Source organism: Anthonomus grandis, chromosome 6 (genome assembly GCF_022605725.1).
Source record: "Anthonomus grandis grandis chromosome 6, icAntGran1.3, whole genome shotgun sequence".
In the NCBI taxonomy this organism is placed as follows: Eukaryota; Metazoa; Arthropoda; class Insecta; order Coleoptera; family Curculionidae; genus Anthonomus; species Anthonomus grandis.
The window spans coordinates 4,436,471-4,449,441 of NC_065551.1; the positions used below are offsets into that span (position 1 = coordinate 4,436,471).

Genomic DNA, 12,971 nt, shown 5'->3' on the forward strand with positions numbered 1-12,971 from the left:
CTCCTGATTCAGACTAAACCCCCAATTTTTAACTTTAAACCCCGATTTGACTTTAGATTAGGATTAGAATAAGTTAATTTAGGTTTATTAGGCTAGATATATTAGAGTAAATTGATTGGGTAAATTAAGTTAATTTATGTTTATTAGGCTAGGTATATTAGAGTAAATTAATTGGGAAAATTAATTAAAAGGTTTAAGTGAATTAACTGAGTTAGGCCAAATTTTCGTAATTTTTTTTTTGTAGTAATTACAATATGTAGCACATAATTCTTTTTGTCTCCTTGTTCAAAATTTTTTTTTTCAAAAAAAAAAAAAAATTTTTTTTGAGGAAGGGGAGGTGTTGTTACAGTTTATTTTCGTCAGATACATAAAGAATAAGAAAATAAAATGAATCTAAAATGTTAGCGAAAGCATAGCTCGATTATAGAACTTTAAGAGGCAATTTCTAAGTTATTCTGGTGCTAAAATTAATAAAATAAACAGTTATCATTTCAGTATTAATTATATTTTTGATATCAATAATTTTCAACCCTTATGATGTAACTCAAATTATTAATCAAAACTTTAATTTTTTTAATTGTTTTGATTTAACTAATGTCAGAAGTCATATCCTAGCCAATAAGATCCCAGCTCATTCTCCCATATCCCTACTAAAACCATTTCTGGCGCGAAAATCTTTGACCTCTAGGAGTCTTGAAGAACAAGCCTTTGAAGAAGGTTGTTTCTTGGTATTTTTGCCGATTTTACTCCAATGAAAAGTTGAAAACTCACCTTTTGGGTATTTTAGTTTGTGGATACTAAATGCCATACTGCAATAGTGCAGGATTATAAGTGGTGTAGTTAAATCCCAACTTTTTCAAGGTTCTTTGTTTAAGTGTCCAGTTTTGTGTTCCCGAGAAAAGGCCAATTCCATTGGTAAGTCCTAATATTTTAATTTGGCATCTTGGTTTCTGATAATCTACATATTACACATGTAATTTTATATAAGTAGACTCACGCATACCGTTAAGTTTAACCATCAATGCTTATATCTACTTACTCTATTGGCGATTCCTCAATCTGGGTATTCTTCCACTTTCAGGCTTTTTCTTTTATCCCCCCCGTATGGTCTTTATCCACGATTATAAGAGGTAGAAATCTCCACTCATCTACTCCAATAACGTCCACAACATCTACATTGACATTCACTGTTAAACCGATCCACCCAGGTCCCCCATTGCAATCATGCAGCCCTTTTGGAGCCAGGTTTGATTAATGTTTGTGACGTTTAGTGAACTGAATGCAGTCAGTAAAACAACCTAACCAGTAAACCAAAGTCCTGTCAACATTCATTAGCTTTACTGTAGTATATTAGATTAAATACTAACCTCAAAATTACATTGTTACCACTCTGATCATTAGATTTTACTACCACACCATTGTTTTGAATAGTTTCATAATAACTAGGTACATATTAGTTATTTTATTGAAATAGACCATATAGATCTTGTAAACTGGATAAATAGGCCTATTTCGAAAGTACCCATGCAAACTTTTAGCCCCAAACAACATAATACAAGATTTTAGTTTTGATATAAACACTATATTTAGGAAGGGCAACATAACTTGTTCTTAGAATAATAAGTTTGATTATTAATTTTTCTTTTAATATAGATTCACTTAAAACTGTCTGTTCTTCCTTGTGAGATTTTATTTCAGGTTTATAGGTAGGTATAGTGCTTTTAGTCATTTCCTGTTTTCTTGGTCATCGGGATTTTCTTATCCATCTGGGATAAAACAGGTGGCGCTTATATTTTATTGATCTCTTGTTGAATCCACGCCACTCTACCAAAGTGGTTAGTGCTAGTCGGCTTCCCTTTGAGAAGATCCCCTGAGCTGTCTCTATAGCCTATAGTAAGTCTCCCTCCTTCCATTGGTTCCCTGGTACCCACTTCCTAACCCTCACTCCCCATATCTTTACTCTCCTTTTTCCTTCCTGTTATTCTCCATCCCTCCATTCAAATTTCATTTAATCCAAGCAATATTAAAATGATAAATGGTTAATAATTAATTATTAATTGAATAATTCTTTAATTATTGATTCTTTACTTATTTTTTTTTTATTTAACACCCACTCTTTGGATTAGGTTTAGCACAGTATTGTTTATTAGTATTATAGTTTTTACTTAAGACTACTGTTAATTATTAATAAGTACTTGAAATGTTATATACGTTGATAAATAAATAAATAAAAAGAAATAAATAAAAAAAAGAAAAAGAAAAATAAAAATATTATTAAAAAAGGAAAATATCAAGGAAAGTTTAAGCTACAACTTCATTATAAGAAAGCGACTTTGCTGTTAACACTGTATGCGCTCAGGGGATACAGCAAAATCGCGATCTTATAGTGAAGTTATAGCTTAAACTTTCCTTGATATTTTCTTTTTTTAATTCTCTTGATACCTACCTCAATTATTAAAAGAGATATAGCTAATTTTAAACAAAGCATTTTTGTATTGGCTCTTATGGAAAAAATAGAGGTGTTCTATTTTCAAAGTCACGTAGTATATATCTAAAACTTTGCCCGATTCCTAATTTCGAAGATAATAACTACTTATAACTTACCTTTTTCAACTCTCTTCGGAAAGCTGTTCTCATAATTATTATTAATTTTCTTCTTTAAAAGTTCCATCGTTGCTGTTGGGTTTATTTCTTTTAATTTTCTTAAGAGAATTTCGTAACTTGCGTTACGTTTATGTTTGTTAGAATAATCATTAGATCTGACATCCCATAAACAAGAATGCTCTTGATAAATTTCTATAAATTCCGTCCAAAAATGCCTATTGTTTTCCATGATTTTATAGGACAATATCGCTACACAATATATGAAAATATTGACAATTTTTAAATGAAATCATATGAACAAGTCGGCAAAAGACACACACGTTTAAACTTATCGTATATCCAACCGAGTTGTACGACAGATTTTTAAACATGCTATACTTCCGTACGATTCAACCGCGTCGTACGATTGGTTGAACTACAATACCACACACGTTGCAATTATCGTTCAAACGGTTGGACCAACCAAGATTGTACAACTTGTAGTACAACAAATTGCATCGTCTGTGGGCCGTTTAAGATACGTCAAAGGCAGTACAGCTACCCCTACCAAAACCATGAGGCTTGCAGATTCGTTGGTTTGGCATTATCAAGAACTGGTCTAGAGGTGCTTAAAAATGTAGATAGGTAAAAATTGCCATAGTTTTGCCTTGGGACCGACGATATGAGAACCATTACATTTCTTAGTATTAGTTTATTTAGCTTATCTATGTTTAGAAGTTCTTATTTTTGGCTTTCTTTTAAAAGTAGTACTTAAGTACTAAAAGTCTTATCTTACTAATAGGTTTCAAAGAGGTAAAATAAAAACATATCAGTCATCAACTTTTAAATTGTCATCAATCATATGTTATGAATTTATAGGTATTATAAATTATATATTATTGTTAAATAGGTAGGCACTTTTTATAGTAGTTAAGGTGTTAAAAACAATATAAGAAATTAAAGAAAAACCGTTTTCTCATTACTCATGTTTCTCATTATCATTTTGATGGAGGAGAGAATACTGACTAGATATGAATCAAAATACTAACCTACTTTCAAGCGATTAGGTGCGCAAAAATCTTTTATCATTATATAAAATAAAAAAGCAAGATCAATAAAAATATGCGCGAAGTCCGATCCTGTTTTTTCCGCGGTTGCTCTTCCACGCATGTGCGATCGATCAGCCTCCGAAATGTCATCGCGATTGTTTTGACTGGTGAATTTCTACCAGTTTTTCCGAAAATATTTAAGAAAAGGTAAGTTTCTCACATTTTTCTGCATTTCTTAAGGTTTCTACCATAAGGGCAATATGAAGGTTTTAACAGACATTTCATTTTTGTGCTAAAAAAACCGTGAAACGATACTTACAACCCCGACCTGTGATGTTACAGGGTCGCACTAACAGTGTATTTAATAACAATAATATTATTTTAAATCATAGCCCCCAACATAATTAGTAATTTTAAGTAATTTTTTGAGAATGTTAGTGAAAAAAACATTAATAAGCTAATAATAAATAGCCAGCAATCAGTAGTAAACACATGGAAATCTAATAACTATAAACGAAGGGGTGGTAAAAGTGTAAGGTCAAGCTGTATGTTGGGACATTGATTTTCCCCTTTAGAATAGAGGGAACGGGGAAGGCATGACTCATATTGAGGAGATTCTTTGGTAAACTAATATTTATTACTCTTGTTGGCAAAGCCAGACCCTTGAAATTGGATACATTTTGAGGTTCTTATGTATGAATAGATTTTCTACTTTGCAGCTCATATGACTTGTTGAAGCCACATGTATCTTATTCCTTGAGTTTAAATAATTTAATACTTATATCATTTTTGATAGTTAAAAAATATTAATTTAAAATTTAAGAATTTTAAAAGTTCAAAATCTGTGATCTCTGGATTGCAGAAAAATACTAATAATTAAAGTAATGCAACAAACATAATTAAATTAAGAAAAAAATGTATCTTGCATCTATAAATAAATTTACAAAAGAATTGTTAAGCTTTAACTGGGAAAATTTGTTTACATATCAAGATGTAAACACCCAATTTGATTGTTTTTTAGGTACTGTTTTACAATTGATTGAGAGCATTTTCCATTTACCGGAAAAACTATACTGCATACTATAAATAAACAAAAAATTGGATCCTAGGTCTCTCTTGTTTTTCTTGATTTTTATGGATTTAGAGGAGTGGCTTTGAGGTGGTTGAAGTCATACCTGTCTGGTCACACCCAGAGGGTGGTTGCATCTGGATTTTCTTCAGGGATAGCACACCTTAAATGTGGTGTACCTCAAGGGTCAGTGTTAGGTCCTATTTTATTTTTATTATACATTAATGACTTAAGCTCTCTACCACTGCATACTACAATTCTGCAGCACAACAAAAATCACAAAGTAGTTAGATCTCTCATAGTATAGAACCTTCACAAAATTAAAGAGTGGTGCATCTGCAATCAGCTTGTATTCAATGTTGATAAGACTTTTGTTGGCCGTTGGGCTCTGGTAATCCCCGGTGGGGCATGATGGGTCCATCAGGAGACCTATATGCACAACTGCCTTGGCAGCCCACTGTTTTGTCAATTCAATTCAATTCAAGACTTTTGTTTTCGGCTTGAAGTGTAATGTGGAGGGTTTTTTGTTTGATGAGCAGAGCCCACTACATGGTGGGGATTATTTTTTAAGGTTTGACAACCATGTTTTGGGCCTCACTGCTAAACTTTCTTCTGGTTGTTCTGCAGTCAGGGTTGCCAAGCATGAGTTAGGGGGATTCTTTGCCTGTTCAGTTTATTTCACCTTAATAGACTCTCATATCCGTTATGCGTTGCCATTTTGGGGTTTGTGCTCCAAGGGACTCCTTAACATCATTTTTACTATTCAGAAAAAAGCATTAAGCTGTGTGGTGTTGTTCTAAGAGTCTCTTGTAAACCTCTTTTTGTAGCTGAAAGAATTTTAACAGTTTATATTGGAAACTGCTACACTCATACATAAGTCCATTAGTCCACCATCCTGCACCAGTCATAATACTTGTCACATAAATAACTTATGACTTCCAATCCCCACCTCCTCACTTACGAGAAACTCTCTTATATTTATTAGTCATAAAATATTTAATCATGTTTAGGAGGAAACTAAAGAAATTAATCTTACCAAAAGCTTACAACAGCATTGAAGATTATTTTAACGACTCATTTAAATATTTAAAATTAATTATATATCTGCTGATCAGATTTTTTTTTATTATTCTTGTTTTATGTAATTCTTGCTTTTTCTTTTCTTCTTTTTTAATTTTTTCTTTGATTGTATAAAATATGCCCCTATGTACAATCAAAATCAATTCTGTATCCTGTTTCTATCCTGTATCTTGTATAACCAAATAACTACTAGTATTATAAATTCTAGGATTAGGAAGCTTTTAGCAAAGTTTGTAAACTTAGCAAATAAAGTATATTTTGACTTTGACTATCCGAGGCAATATTTGTTTTTTTTCTCAATTTCGAACACTAATCCACATATGGATTGTAAAAATTTATTTATTTATTTATTTATTCACTTATACATGGGATCAACCCCATTACAAAAAATATATATATTTCTGAAAAAGAAATAAAAGCTATACTACCTAACCACTAATTACTAATTAACAATAATTATCAGACTTAATACCAAGGATAAATTAACCGTTTTACAAGTAGTAACAATATTCTCTCAAAATCAGAACAATTAACAATGCAAAATTAGCTAAGAAAAAACAAAATATATTATTATCAATGACAATGATCAAATGTATTTCAAATTATTAATCATGGAGCAAAATTAATTCAAAAAACAAAATCCTACAAACTCTTAATAAGAATCCTAAAATGCAATAAGGAAATTCCCAAAACTTCAATTCCAGTAGAGTTTACCAGCCTCAAGGTCCTTTCGACAGGCGAGTGCATAGTTGGTACGATGATAAGGCAAAGAAAACAATCGATTTGCCCTCAGATTATGGTATGGAATATTAAATGAAATCCTATTAAGTAGTTTGGGACAAATCACAAGGCCATTCAAAAGTTTATAAATAAACACCAAATCATTCTCAGTGTGTCTCTTCAGTAAACTCCGCATATTCAGCAAGTTCATTGCTTCATCATAACAATGGTCATTAGGAACTGGAATACGAAGTTTATAAAGGCAGAATTGTAGAAATTTATTTTGAACCCTCTTCAGTGCCATACAATTATTCATGTACAGAGGAGACCAAATTATTGATCCATACTCCAACAAAGAGACAACAAGTGATATGTACAACCTTTTGCAAGTTTCAACTGACAGATCCTTACAATTGCACAGGACAAAACCAAGGACCTTAGATGCTTTAGTTATAATAGTATTTACATGGGTATTAAAATTCAATTGTTCATCAAAAAAGATACCAAGGTTCTTTACTACTTCAGTGTACCTAAGATTAACATTATCAATAGTATAGGAGGAAGTTACCCGTTTGTTTCTTTTGTAGAAACTAATGTAACTGCATTTACCCACATTCAGAACCAAACTATTACCAACACACCATTCACACAATCTATTCAGATCATCTTGCAAGAGAACCATGTCTTGTTCTGAACTGATCACCCTATAAAACTTTAAATCATCGGCAAATAATAAAAAATTACTATTTTTAAAGCAAACCAAAATATCATTAATGAAAATATTGAACAACAGGGGAGAACAATGACCACCCTGTGGAACCCCAGAGGTCACACTGATAAGATGCGACCTAGCATCCCCAATTTGTACCCGCTGAAATCTGTCAAAAAGAAAACTTGAAAACCAGGCCACCAAACAATCTGAAAAACCAAAAAGTCTCAATTTTTCTAATAATAAGCTATGGTTGACACTGTCAAATGCCTTGGAAAAGTCTGTATATATTACATCCACTTGTTCACCCCTCTCCAAAGCCCTTAACAGAGCACCCTGATACAGCAACAAGTTTGTAATAGCAGACTTGCCACGACTGAAGCCATGCTGTTCACTTAACAGAAGTTCTTTGCAATACAAATTAATTTGGTCATAAATAGGGCTGTCTAGAAGTTTTGGGATGGCAGACTGTACACACACACTCCTGTAATTGATCATTTCATTAGCAGCACCACATTTAAATATAGGCGTAATAAAACTGAGTTTCCACTCGGATGGAAAAACTGTCAAGTCTAAAGACCTGAATAAAATAAAGAGGGGATAAGAGAGAGCACATACACATTTTCTCAAAAAATAATTGGGTATACCATCAGGGCCAGCACTAAGTTTAAGGGGTAATCGAAAGATCTTATCAAAAATCAAAAATTAATCCAATAGATAATTTAGGATTTGGAATAGTCATGTTTACACCAGCCTGCCGAGAAGGTAAGACATTATTATCTCCATTATAGACGGTAGAAAAAAACCTGGCAAACCCCTCTGCAATTTGTTCACAACCTGCAAACTCCCCACCCAGTAAGTTTAATAACAGGAGTTGCTCTCCTGTTATTAAACTTATACCAAAAACTTTTGGGGTTTGTATAAAGTAACTGGTCCAAATTTGAAATAAAGTTTTGGTAACAAGTCTCCATTAGAGTTTTGCACCTAGCTCTAAGATCTGAAAAGACTTCGTAGTCTGCAACAGTATGACTAGACTGATATTTTTTATGTGAAATTTTCTTTTGCTGGATCAAGTACTTTAACTCCCCTGAAAACCAACTGGGAAAAGACGAGGTTTTGAATCTCTTAAGAGGCACAAACAAAGCTATAGCCATATTCAATATATGATAGAACTCTGAAACCGCATCATCAATATTAATTACATTCAAAACATGGTCCCAATCAACTCCACACAAATAACTATTAACACCCAAATAATTTGCATTTCTAAAGTCATAGAAGAACTGTACAAAATTTAAAGTGTTTTCTTTACCATTGCTAAAAGTTAATTCAAAATGATAAGGCTTATGATAGACAGATGTATCAAAAACACAGTCAACAGCTTCACTCACCACTAGATCATTCCTATTTGTAAAAGTGAGATCAAGAAAGGCATTTCTATCATTTGGCACAAAATTTCTTCGAAAAAAGTTAAGGTAAGAATAAAACTCCCCAAGTATTAATCCACATGAGTTCGGACGGAGATGGGCATCTAACAACAGTTCCAAACTCATCATTTTCCCAAAGAGCATCCGGAACATTAAAATCACCAAAAATAATAAAGTCAGAGTTTGAAAATTGTTGCCCGAGAATATCAACTGACTGACAATGTCCTTCATAAGAATCCGTATTGGACCCAGGTGGGATATACACCCCTCCAATTACAAAACTACTCCCGCCCACATTACAAGCTAAAAACAATTGCTCAACTGAATTGTACTGTAATCTAAGTTTTTTGGCATTTATAAAGTCTCTAATGTAAATTAATACACCTCCACCTCTGCGTTTATTGCTTGTAAGAGACGATCTATCACAGCGAAACAGATTGAAAGATTTCACAGCCAATTCAGCATCCGAAAAATCATCAGAGAGCCAACTCTCAACAAATATTAAGATATCATAGTTAGAACATATAATATTATTATGTAATTACTGAAGTTTAGTACGTAAGCCACCTACATTAAAACAAAAAACTTGTAATGGGGCTACTTCAAGTTTTTTCGATGATTCTGAGCATGTCTGTTAGTTGTGATATAAGGCATATTGTTTCTGTATCTGATTGTTAAGTTTTCTTCGCCATCACTTTTGCGCTTGTTAAGCTCATCAAAAATCTTAGCCGAGCACTTTCGTTGTAGGGGGGTAAGGTCACTTTTAACTTTGAATGCATGCCCAGAAGATATGTTCGCAGCCTTCAAGACATCCTTAGCGATCTTGTTATTCGAGAATATTACCTTTAGTGGACGGGTCCTGTTATCCACTTGTTTCCCCAGTCGAACAACTTTAACAATGTCCCCAGCTGCTCCCTCTTCTTTAATCGATACCAACATCTCCGCCACTTTCCTTTTGTCTTCCTCAATCCTGTCACGAATCATGTTTGAATTTGATTCACACACATTATGAACAATAATATTGCTGGCCCTCTCAGCCCGGTCATTTATCTCAGTAAGTAACGTATCCATATCTGATGATTCAGAAGATGGTGGTTTGTGCTGTTCAAGTGATATTTTAACAGAAGTCATTTTCGTTTTAAGCTCTGCAAATGAAGTATGGAAGCAATGTTTGATGGATTTAATATCATCTCCAAGACATTTTAATGAGGCCATGAGATCAGGAACAACCCTGGTCACTGCTTGAACCTCCTGAATTTGTTCCTCCAGTAGAGTCACTCTGGTACCAATCTCAAATAAGTTTTTGATTTTGGGGGCACACTCCTTGCAAATGTATGGAATGGACCTACTCTGAGCTGATATGGCACGAACTTCACTGGATCCTATGTTTGAACACTTCTTGCACCAAATAATTTTGCACCAATCACAAGGGTATCCGAAGATATCACCTGGATTTTTTGGTGGATCCTTAAAAGTGCAAGAGATATCGCAATCAGCACATTTACCTGACATGACTCATTTATTAATAAACTTTAGAAATAAGTTTATTTATTTTAATATTTTATTTTATTTACTTTTATTAAAGTGTACAATATTTACAGAATACAAAGGTGTATATATAGTATATACATTTATCACTTAAGAAACTAAACTTTAAGCCTAACTTAAGATTAATCTAATTGCAGATTTTTTAAAAGAGTTTAATGAGCAACAGAAAAAATCAAGATTTTCTGCGTTCACTGTTGCAGAAATTCTGTATGCTGGATTCTGTAAACAATATGTTGTTCAGCAGAAAGGGACATGGAGAAGAGAATAAATAAATAAATAATAAAAATAAAAAAATAAAATAAACTTTATTGTATGACATAAAATAAGAATACCATACAAAGGTGGAAAGTACCGCTACGCGTATTTTAATAACCACCGTGCTTAAATATCTAAACCTAAAACTAAGACTGCTAATATTCCTACCTATTTATTTATACATATGTATATATTCAGTAAAATAATTATGTGTCACAATAAATTATTTGATATATTGCTCTCCCTTATATAGTCCTTAACTTTATGTTTAAAAGTAGTGTGACTTACTTCCTTAAAACTCACAGGCAAGATATTATAAGTATAGATCCCTGTGTAGGCAAAACAAGATTTAAAAAATTCAGTGCGATGCTGAGGAGTAGAAAAAATATTTTTATGGCGAATATCTACTGAATGGACATCTCCACGGCCCATCAAAAACTCCGACAAATAAGCAGGCTCTTTGAGATTTTTTACTTTATATACTAGACTAAGATTTACAAATCTTCTCTCTGCCATATTTAAAGTATAGATTTCTGAAATATGCTGACTAACATGATCCCTGCGTGAAAGATCTTTAGTAAACCGCACACATGAATTTTGTATCTTTTGAATTTTATATTTGTTAATTTCAGTTAGGAATGGACCGTATACAATATTAAGGTAGGCAGGTCTACTAAGTACTAGGCTTTCAGTAAGAATTTTTTTACTAATTAGGGTTAAGACATTTTTGAATTCATACAGAATTTTGAGTTTGTGATATGATTTTTGACAAATATGAGTTACATGAGCATTAAATTGCAACCTGCAATCCATGTGTAAACCAAGGTTTTTTACTTGATTAGTCCAATTAATTTCAGAATCGTTAATTTTAAGTTTTACAGCTGTGGCAGTTTCTAAGTTTATCTCATTTTTAGAAAACAATATAGCCTGTGTTTTTTTAGAATTAATAAATAAGAAGTTTTGACTAGCCCAAAGAGAGGTACGCTCAAAGTCATCATTAATGAAGGTTAAAGCAGTGAACAACTCATTAGCCGGGGTTGAACTATAGATTTATAAATTGTCTGCATACATATGGTTTTTACAGTGTTTTATGTGTTGAATCAAATCTGATGTAAAAAGTGTAAATAAAAGTGGCCCCAGGATAGAGCCCTGAGGTACACCCCTGCCCACAACCCTCCAGCTTGAGATGCTCACCGCTCCCTCAGCATCTGTAATTTTTACTGCCTGTTCCCTATTTCCCAGATAGCTGCCAAACCATCCATTAGCCTTTAGGTTATAATGATTTAATTTAGCTACTAAAAGATCAGTGTATAAAGTATCAAAAGCTTTGGTCATGTCAATGAGCACTGTTGGGCAACAGTGACCATTATCAAAGGACCTTGCGATATCACTAGTTATTTTCAACAAGGCCGTGGCACAACTGTGGTTAGCCCTAAATCCCGACTGATATTTAGGTATTATACATTTAGGAAGAAGATAATCTAGTATTTGGGTTTTTACAATTTTTTCCATTATTTTGGATGGAGTTGGCAGTATACTAATTGGCCGTAATTCACCCACAGAAGTTGGGCTGGATACTTTAGGAACAGGCATTATGAGAGCCCTTTTCCAGATATCAGGAACAACGCCAGCCATGAAAGACGAGTTTATAATATTAACAAGAGGGCCTAGACACGTCGAAATACAAGATTTTAACATGCGTATAGAAACTCCGTCTATCCCAACCGCACCGCTCCCAACACTGTTCAAGGCCCTAAGCACCTCAAGTTCTGTTACAAGTCTAAATGTAAATGGATCAGAATTTATAGATGAGCTGAGAAAATCATTTAAAAGAACAGGATCAACCTGTGCAGCAGGTGTACTATCTATAAAATAATTATTTAATATATTTGGTTCTTTAATGCTACTTGGAATGGGAGTAACTTCATTATTAATAATTCTCCAATTAGCAACTTTTTTCCAAAAATCTGTACTAGAACCTTTACATTTATTTATTTCATTGGAAAAATATGCCTTCTTTTCTAATTTTATAGCCTTATTGACATAATTTTTTAGATCAATATAATAAGTTCTACTAGAAACAGTTTTTACTGAGATATATTTTTTAAAGGCTTTATGTTTCATTTCAATCATTTTTTTTAGATTATGGATTAGCCATTGTGGACTGGTACTTCCAGATTTTCTCAGCTTTAATGGACAAAACATATCAAACAAATCTAACAGTTTAGAATTAAGTATTTCTACTTTAGTATTAACATCGTCAGTCTTATATAACTCAGGCCAATCTAGATGCTCTAAATAATATTTAAATTCTTCAGAGTTAGTCAGTGTAAAATCTCTTTTATATATCATACTCTTAATCGGCTTCAGTTTATCACATTTTATAGTACAGAATATAGCCTCATGCTCTGTCTGTATTGGATCACAGAGTATCACACCATGATCCTTGACTAGGTTAATATTATTTACAAAGATGAGGTCGATTAGAGATTCACTATTTAGTGTTATTCTAGTAGGCTTATCAATAATTA

The 12,971-nt window shown here is 32.9% G+C and overlaps 2 protein-coding genes across 14 annotated transcripts in view; one reads left to right on the forward strand and one right to left on the reverse strand.

Annotated features, from left to right (window-relative positions):
• LOC126737850 (zinc finger CCHC domain-containing protein 10-like) overlaps positions 1-2,080 on the reverse strand; it is a 621,641-nt gene extending 619,561 nt beyond the window's left edge. For 2 of the 8 annotated variants that reach the window (XR_007661132.1, XR_007661131.1), the window contains exon 1: positions 1,368-2,080. The gene's annotated coding sequence lies outside the window, so the exon portion shown is untranslated. Of the gene's footprint in view, positions 1-771; positions 1,319-1,367 lie in introns of all 8 variants that reach the window. The other 6 variants (XR_007661138.1, XR_007661137.1, XR_007661133.1 and 3 more) reach the window with 6 other exon arrangements.
• A 1,680-nt stretch (positions 2,081-3,760) lies between these two features.
• LOC126738014 (kinesin-like protein unc-104) overlaps positions 3,761-12,971 on the forward strand; it is a 227,573-nt gene continuing 218,362 nt past the window's right edge. For 5 of the 6 annotated variants that reach the window (XM_050443167.1, XM_050443170.1, XM_050443171.1 and 2 more), the window contains exon 1: positions 3,761-3,839. The gene's annotated coding sequence lies outside the window, so the exon portion shown is untranslated. The remainder of the gene's footprint in view (positions 3,840-12,971) is intronic. The other variant, XM_050443168.1, reaches the window with a different exon arrangement.